The sequence below is a fragment of the Lissotriton vulgaris genome, chromosome 1_1 (assembly GCF_964263255.1).
Source record: "Lissotriton vulgaris chromosome 1_1, aLisVul1.2, whole genome shotgun sequence".
Classification (NCBI taxonomy): Eukaryota; Metazoa; Chordata; class Amphibia; order Caudata; family Salamandridae; genus Lissotriton; species Lissotriton vulgaris.
The window spans coordinates 1,557,317,993-1,557,327,726 of NC_141685.1; positions in this window are offsets into that span (position 1 = coordinate 1,557,317,993).

Here is a 9,734-nt window from a genome sequence, read left to right on the forward strand (position 1 = left end):
GTCCTAAACCGTTTTTTACTAGATTGCCTTAAAGTGGTGTTGCAGGAAAACACTTTTGAGTTCCATGGGTCTCTGTACAAACAAGCACAATGAGTCAGTATGGTGGCATCATGTGCCCCTACAGTGGCTAATATCTATATGGCTCTTTTTGAAAGTAAATATATTAACAATGAAATTGCTCCATTTAGCGAATCAGTAAATATGCAGTCTAGATATATAGACAATATATTTATTGTCTGGACAGGAAACTCAGAAGACATCCCAGAATTTGTGTCATGGGTCAATTTATGTGACAGTGATATCAATTTTACCGCCAATTCGAGCAATAGCTGGGTGGAATTTTGGGACATTACAATACAAAACAATGTGGATCACCTAGAGGTGGATCTATACACAAAACCAACTACACGCAACACTTTGCTGCATTTTCAAAGCTATCACCCCGTTCCAAAAGACTAGTATTCCTTTTGGACAGTTCTTACGTCTCCATAGGAACTGTACCAATTTAGAGGACAGACAGCATCTGTTAACTAAACAAACAAAAGTTACAGATAGCCGTTTGTGACACGTCATTCTACCCTGAATGAGAAAATACGCCAGATTGTTAACAGCAATTGGCATATTTTAAATGCCACCAGAGAACGGGACAACTCTATACCTAAATTGTTATTCGCACACAGGAAAAACAAAAACCTAAAGGATCTAATAGTGGGCTCCAGGATGCAAAAAGTTCATAAAACAACTACTCAAATGACACTTACAGGTACAACTTTACCTTGTGGCAATTTTAAATGTATGTCCTGTATTGCTTGTCAATTTGCTCTTGAAAAGTCCATTTATAACATACTGGTAATACCATCAAATTGAGATAATTTACCAACTGTAAAACAACGAACATTGTATACTTGATTGTATGTCCATGCCAACATGGCTATGTTGGGGAAACCTCACGATCCATGACAACCTGTTCAACGGAACACCGATCAGCCATCAGGACCAAAAAAAATCTGCCCTCATGGTGAAACACTATATGGAAGCACAGCACAACCCTCAAGACCTCCAATGGCTAATTTTAGAAAAAATAAACATTTGTTCAGGAAACCAAAGTGTAGTAGTACGTAAACGGAGGGAGGTGTTCGGGATTTACACCCTCGATACATATAAAAGAGGAATGAATAGTGAAATACCCTGGAATCAGGTTATTCGATATAATAATCCCTAACAGGAATACTGCATCCGAGAGATGGGATAAGATATAACCTATCTTGACAGGAGCAGTATGAGTTTTAGCTTCCACTGCATCTCTGGGAAAATATGTCACAACCAACATTATGACCAGCAGATACTATTAGGAAAATACATGAAGCAAAACTGTACCACCCATTATATAGATTGGTCACTTTAGTTATCCTTCCATATATTCTCAGATCTTTCCAGATCACCTGACTACACTTGTCCGGGTGGTCATTCATCGATGGAAATTATATTCTCCGTATATTATTATTACTACTTCGAGCTGAGTCATCTACGTGGAGATGGAGACTCTGCAATAATTAGTTTTGATAAATACAGTTTTTCTATCAGCAATCAGTTTCAATTTGTATTTCCGAATGCTGGTTTGAAAGTCTCTCTGTCTATTTAGTCTGTAGGTCGTTCTTATCATTTCTGAATATGAAGAATTTTTCTTTCGTATTTTATGGATGATTAGATCGTCTGCTTTGAACAGACCCATTTAAAGTTGTAAGGATGTATGGGCTCTAACCACATTTGTTTATTTCAATATGGCGGCCCACTGTTCCTACCCCTAGCTAACCGTTTTAGATTAGCACCCCTCCCTTATTAGGGGCTGTTTTTCTTGTTGTGGGGCTGAATCTGGGGCGACAGATGCTTCCTGTTTCGAAGTGTAGGGTGGGGGGAGTTGGGGGGTGTGGGTGGGTAGGGAGTCCGTTGGCTCCCCTTAGTTGGTTGTTGTTGTTTTTGGCCGCCCACGGGCCGCCCTTTGTCTTGACGTTACTTCGCCGCTCCTCGGCCAGTGTTGTTGCAACTCGCGAGTGGCGGGTTGCAGCTCTCCCTCTATGCGCACTGCAGTGGAAAGGTCCCCGACTGACTCCTAGTCCTCCGGATCCGTTGGTTCGTTATTTCCCTAGACACCCTCCGCCTCACCTCGACCCCACCCCCCCTGATGGCTTACACACTAACTAAACCCCTTCACATCCTCTCCTGGAATGTCAATGGCCTCCTGGATCGCATTAAGCGTGCGGCCTTCCTCCGAGTGGCCCACCGCCATGAGGTGGATGTCCTCCTTCTCCAGGAGACCCATCTCCTAGGCACACAGTGAAACGTCCTGACCCGCTGTGGGTTTGCGATGGTCTGGCATTCCGGGTTTACATGTGGGTCCCGGGGGGGTGGCAATTCTCCTTAGGAAAAATCTGCCTTTCACCCTTATCAGAGCCGTCACCGACCCTCAGGGTCGCTATGTGGTGATTTCGGGTGTGATGGAGGGGTGTCCCCTGAACATCCTGAGTCTGTACGTACCACCTGCTCTTCTCCCCGCGACGCTCCGCTGCCTTACGGGAATCCTCTCCGCCCTCCCACGGGGCCTGACGGTGGTGGGAGGTGACTTTAATGCCGTGATGCAGCCCCCGTGCCACACGACCGGACCCCCGTCCGTGGCCCGGACTGCCTCGGCTGCGGCCCTGTTGGGATGGGCCTCCACCTTGGGGTTATGCGATGCGTGGCACGTTTGGAACCCTCGCAAGGAGCAATTCACCCACACATCGGCCTCCCACCATACCCAGTCCCGTATTGACCTTCTCTTGTTTCCGGCAACTGATTGTCACTCGGTCTCCAGGGTGGCTATTCTACCTCGAGGGTTATCTGACCACTCTCCTGTCTCCCTCCGACTCGGTTCGCCCCCGGCGGGTCCGAGGGCGGTGTGGCGCCATAACGCCTGGTTCCTCCAAGACCCCGAGCTGGTGGAGTCGCTGGAACAGGAACTAACTCACTACTTTTCAGCCAAAGAGGGGTCGGTCCCGTCGCCCGGCACCTTTTGGGAGGCTGGTAAGGCCGTGATCCGTGGGGTGGCGCAGGGGTTTGTGCATGCCAAACGTGCGGACCGGTTGGCCCGACTCGTAGAGTTGGAGTCCCGGGCTGCGCGGATGGAGGCGGACCAAGCACTCTCCGAACGAGCGGACCCAACCAGGCAACTGACGCTAATCCGTGAGGAAATCTGACAGATCTCACTGAACTCGGCCCAGATGCTCTGGTGCTCCTCAGTGGCGCGTATCTAAGGGTGGGGTGACAAAAATGGCAAGCTCCTCCACAATCTAGTGTCCTACCCCAAAGTCCACCGCATTATTCCGGAGATCCGAGCGCAGGACGACTCCTTGCAGACGACCTCAGAGGCCATAGCGAGCGTCTTTGCACGCTTCTACATGAACCTTTACGCGCCGCGACCGACTGAGAACTCTCTGACCACCCTGCTGGAGGAGACGGGTGCTCTGCTTCCCTCTCTATCGAGGGACTCCAGGGAGGCCCTAAATCGCCCCCTCACCTTGGAGGAGGTGCTTGAGGCTATTCCCTTATGCATCCCGGCAAGACGCCTGGCCCTGACGGGTTCCTGCAAGAATACTACACCGCCTTTCGAGCCACCCTTGCCCCTCAGCTATTGGCACTTTTCCATCATGTGGCCGACACCGGCTCCTTCCCCTCTGAATCTGATCTGGCCACAATAGTGGTCATTGCCAAGACCCATCCACCATCCGCGAGCTGCGCGGACTACCGCTTGAACTCGCTCATTAACTCGGAGATCAAACTCTACGCCACTATACTAGCCCAGAGGCTTAAGCCTCTCTTGCCAGACCTGGTCCACCAAGACCAGTGTGGGTTCATGCCCGCTAGGGGCACTCGCCACTGCATAAGGCGTCTCCATTTGGCCTTGGCTCACTGTGCCCGACTCTCCCCCTACCTGGCCCTCCTTTTCCTGGACTTTGAAAAGGCCTTCGACACAGTGAACTGGGACTACCTACAGGATGTGCTGGAGGCGATGGGATTTGGTCCCGTCTTCCGCCGTCTTATCAGAGTTCTCTATGCCAACCCAGGGCCCGGGTGTTGGTTAATGGAGTGCTCTCCAAGGCCTTCCCTATCCATAGAGGCACGCGCCAGGGGTGCCCCCTGTCACCCCTTCTATTCGCACTAGCGATGGAGCCCCTGACAGCGATTATTCACCAGGACCCCCTTGTCCAAGGGTGGACCTGGAACGAGAGCCACATAGATAAAATAGTCCTTTACGCCGATGATGTGGTCCTGTAACTGGCGGACCCGGCGACCTCGGGCCCCAAGAGCTTACTGTCCATCACGGCCTTCGGGAAAGTCTCCAGACTCCGGCTCAACGCGGCTATGTCCACGCTGGTCCCACTACACTCATCGAGAGACTGTTTTGACTGGCAGTCGGACATCCCTTTACGGTGCCACTCAGTCAAGTATCTAGGGATATGGGTAACCCTTCTGCCAGAGCTCGAGTGGGCACTGAATATTGCCCCCTTGGTTGCCCGAACGAAGGCTGATTTTAAAAGGTGGCAGGCACTCCCTCTTAACCCCCTAGGGAGAAGCGCACTCTTTAAAATGATGGTCCTCCCGCGCTTTCTCTATGTCCTGCAGAACACTTCCATCCCCCTCCCTCGTGCCTGGTTCCGCGAGCTAGACGGACTTCTGACCCGCTTTCTGTGGGGAAAAGGTCGCCCGTGTATATCCCTGGCACGCACCCGAATCCCCCCTTACGACGGGGGACTGGGGGTGACCCATCTCTTCCTCTACTACGTTGCCTCCAAGCTCGTCGTTGTCCATGACTGGTACGCGGGCGGCTGGTTCCACCCTGCGTATCGGGTGGAACTCGATGAGACATATTTTCCCCGAATCCAGGCTCTTCTGTATGGCAGCCCTGTGTCGCAATCTATGGCACCCATCACTAGAACGGTCTTCATGGCTTGGAGGGCAGCTCTGCGCTACACGGGCTGGGACCGCAAACTCACTAGACAAACGCCGTTATGGCATGGCACCTGGCTCCGAGAAGTGGCGGCCTTGGATGGATTCCGTCGTTGGGATCTGGTTGGCGTCTCGGTTCTGGGGGACGTTTCGGTCGGGGACCACATCCGGGCTTTCGCGGACCTACAGCGGAACCTGTAAACCTGTAGACTTGTAGAGCGCTATTGCTGCCCGGAGGCGTCCAAGCGCTAGGGTAACCAGAACCTACCGAAGAGCAGATGAGGAGGAAGCTAGGGATTAGTGGGGGGAATTAAACAGGAAAGTCTTTAATTGTTTACGAAACACAGTGAGGTTGGGATTGGCTCTGAGATGTAGTGGCAGAGTGTTCCAGGTTCTGGACGCATTGTAGGCGAACGTCCTTCCGCCTGACCTGGATCTTTTTATTCTTGGCGCCACTGCTAAAAAGGTCTGGCTGGAGCGAAGGCTTCGGTTGGGAATGTAGTGAGTAACTAGGTCACGTGAAATGCTGGGGCCTGTGTCCCAGAATGCTTGGTGGGCTATGCACATAGCTTTAAAAAGGACTCTCTGCCGAATCGGTAGCCAGTGAAGGCTGACCAGACCGGCCCTCACTGATTGTCTCCGAGGGATCTTGAGCAGTAAGCGCGCTGCACAATTCTGCACTATCTGCAGTCTGCGCAGAGTGTAATCTGGGGCGCCTAGATAGAGCACATTGTTGAAATCGAGGCGTGAGTGTATGAGGCCTTGTATGGCCACCTGTTTGGCTTCCAGGGGGAGGAGGGGGAAGATTTTATTTAGCATCCTCATGATGCCAAAACAGGTGGCTGATAGTTTTGTGGCTTGAGCGTTGAAGGACAGGGATCTGTCTAGCCACACTCCGAGGCTCTTAATATTGTTCTTGGGGGCTGGGGGGCGCCCAGACAAGGAGGCCACAAGGAGGGGGGGAGCCAAGATCTGGGGGGTCTAAGAGCATCAGCTCTGTTTTATCCCCATTCAACTTGAGGGATGATGAAGACATCCAGGTCTTCACCTCCTCTAGGCATTCTTTAAGCCCACCTGACGCAGGCTGGGTAGTCTCCTGCGCCAGTGAGACCACCAGCTGCGTGTCGTCCGCATAGGAGATGATCTTAACTCCGAATGGGTGGACGACATCAGCCAGTGGCCTCATATACAGGTTGAAGAGTGCGGGGCTCAGAGAGGAGCCCTGAGGAACTCCGCACTTTAGAGGTCTGCTAGAGGAGACGGACTCACCCTCAAAGACCCTGAAGGATCTGTTCTCCAGAAAGGATTTAAACCATGTCCAGGCTTTGTCCTTGATCCTGGCGCAGGACAAACGGTCCAGTAGGGTGTCATGACTGACCGTGTCAAATGCCGCGCTTAGATCAAGGAGGATCACTGCCACTGATCCTCCTTGATCCAGGATTTTTCTAGCTTCCTCAGTGACCATGAGGAGAGGGGTCTCGGTCCCGTGTTTCAGTCTGAAGCCCGTCTGGGTGGGATCTAGTACGTGATGATTTTCCAGGAAGTTCACTAGCTGTTGATTAATATATTTTTCTAAGACCTTACTCACCCATGGGAGCAGGGAGATGGGGCGATAGTTGGCCAAGTCAGACGGGTCTAAATTGTTTTTTTTAAGCAGCGACCTGACCATGGCCTGTTTCCAGACGGTCGGTACAGTGCTGGAGGTGATGGATGCGTTTAGTACCTCCCTAATAATAGGCAGGGTGATCTGAGAGGCAGCCATTATTATGTCTGGTGGAGCAGGATCATCCGGCGATCCGGACTTAACACTGCGCGCTAGTGGTTCAAGGGTGGTAAGGTCTAGTAGGGGAAAGTGGGACATGGTGTGTTGAGATAGAGAGTTGGATTGGGTAGATGAGTTGATTTTTTTGGGGGGGGAAGGCTGAATAGATAGTGTTTACTTTCTGATAAAAGAATTCAGCGTCATCATTGCAATGAGTGACGGATTTCTCGACCTGCAATGCAGGAGGGGGGTTCGTTGACTTTTTAACGCTCTGGAAGATCTCCTTAGGTTTGGACTTGGCCTGTAGAATTTTTTCGGCGAAATAGGTGGACTGGGCTGCTTTTATTTGAACTTTGTAGTCGCCGATAGATTCTCGGTAGCGAGTTTTATTGTCTGCCGAGTCATCTAAACGCCAGCGTCTTTCCGACCTTCTACATAGGCGTTTCTTGTCCCTGAGAGCCTGCGTGTACCAAGGGGCAGTTTTTTGGGAACGCTTCAGCATAGTCTTGCTCATTGGGAGAGTAGCGTCAATAGTTTGAGTGATCCAGTTGACATAGGCTTGATTTGCTAGGACAGGGTCTTTCTGATCACTGGGTTGAGAGCTGGTGAGTTTGGTAGACCAGTTGTCAACCTCGAGGCGCGACCAGGCTCGCCTGAGCCTTGAGGTAGGGGCGGGTGACGGTGGTTTGAACGAAGTCCAGCTGATGGGGACCAAAAGGTGGTCTGTCCAGGGCAGAGGGATTGGTGAACCGACTAAGAGGTCGGGGCAGTTGCTGAAGACAGGGTCCAGCAAGTGGCCTTTGGCATGAGTGGGGGAGGTGACACATTGGGTGAGTTGCAGGGCCGCTAGATCGTCTGTCAGGGTGGCGGCTGTGTGGTCAGAGAGGGAGTCGAAGTGGAAATTGAGATCACCTAGCAAGGTGAAGTTAGAGGTGGTACTGACTCTATCGGCCACACTGGATGGTAATTTTTCATGGAACTGCTTGGGGGGGCCGGGGGGGCGGTAGATAAGAGTACCAGAGAAGTAACTGTTGGGTGAGAGTTCGATATTAAAGCCAAGACTCTCACAGTCCGGGATGGTTTCAAAGGTGAATCGGCAGTGATATTGTTCCTTGTAGATAATAGCCAGGCAACCATGCCCTTTCCCATACTCAGCACTTTCAGTATCTACTGCTGCGTCACGCGCTCCAGACACATCTCCCACTGCCAGCCCCCCTCCCGGAATTCAGTCCGCTAGAGGCCCAGGTGATGATGGGGAACTTGGGGAATGGAGGGGATGTCCCGCATCTATCGATCCCTAGTCAACAACGGCCCTGTGTCCCTAGACACACTGCGAGCTCGCTGGGAGAGATGGGTGGGGCCCCTGGAGGAGGCAGACTGGAGGGATGCCCTTATGGCGCCCAGAACCCTGACCACATCTGCTAAACTACGCCTGGTTCAGATTTACTACCTGCATGCGGCATACCTCTCCCCTGAGCGTCTTTTCCGCGCCCACCTGCGACCCCTCCCGGATTGCACACGGTGCGGATTTGCACCCGCGGACTTCTACCACATGGTGTGGCTCTGCCCTGGGCTGGCAAAGTTTTGGAGGGGAGTGGAGTGTGAGCTCACGCGGGCACTGGGCTGGGAGGTTCCCCACGAGCCATTGCGACTGCTGTTGGGGGTCTTTGACGGTCTGGATGGATCCAGGGCGGACAAACGCCTGGTGTGGACAGCGATAGCGGTGGCCAAAAGGGACATAGCAAGGTACTGGTCCCGAGCTGTGCCTGCTACTGTGGGGGGATGGACAGCCGCGGTGCGTCCATTGGGGCGTAGGGGCGTAGCTCCACCAGCCACCATGGACCCGCATCGCGGCTGCCGGCCGCAATCCTAGTAACTATCTTCTAATTAAAATACAGCCGCCGGCGGGAATTGCGCAAGGGGGGTGGCCTGATGCAGCTTGAGTGACAGTCCACACTCAGGCTGCAGCAGACCGTAGTGCGCAGTGACAGTCCCGCGGCACTGGGGAACTTACAGTGCGCATGCTTGGGAAAGTTGGCAACTTTCTCAAGCATGCGCACTGTAAGTTCCCCAGCGGGACCCAGGGGTGCTTGTTTGCTGCCACAGCCCGGGTTTACAAAGGGGGACAGAGCGAGCAGCAAATGTGCCCCCCTAGACAATCCTGGTGCTGCATGCAGCGCCAGGATTGGCTGGTCCACCGCGCAGCATCCATCATTGGATGCCGCGCGTGGTGGGGGTGGGACATCCTGTCAAGGAAGAGGCTCAGAGCTCTGCCTCTCGTGAAAGATCCATGCCAAATCGAATGTATGGCCTGCGACGGACTCACAATGCTATTATCACAACAGTAAGGGCAATGGCACACGTACACGTCCATCTCTGCACACACAAGGACAGACCCACACATCCACCAAAGGACAGACAGCGCTTACCCGACGAAGTAGGCGATGCTGCACGGCCCGGTTGATGACGCCGATGGTCCAGCTCTTCACCACCACGGACTTGGTGGTCTCGTAAGTGAAGAAATCCGCAATGCAGGTCATGGTGAGGAGGGGTGTCCGGGGGGGGCTGGCAGCCTGGGGGACTCTGTACCTCACCGGGGAGGGGTCTGGGGGAGGAGGCAGCCTGGGGTCCTTGTACCTCACCGAGTGGGTGTCCCGGGGAACAGGCACACGGGGGTCTCTGTACCTCTCCGATGGGGTGTCCAGGGGGAGAACAGGCACACGGGGGTCTCTGTACCTCTCCGATGAAGTGTCCGGGGGCGCAGGCAGACTGGGATCTTTATACCTCACTGAGATGTGTCGGGAGATAGGAGGCACCTGGGGTCTTTGTACCTCCCTGGGGTCCACCCGTGGCGAGGAGGCAACCTGGGGTCTTTGTACCTCACCGAGGCGGGTATCCGGGGGCACAGGCAGCCTGGGGTCTCTGTACCTCACTGAGGTCCACCCATGGTCAGGAGGTAGTCTGAACCTTCTGTTCTTCACCCGGGGGT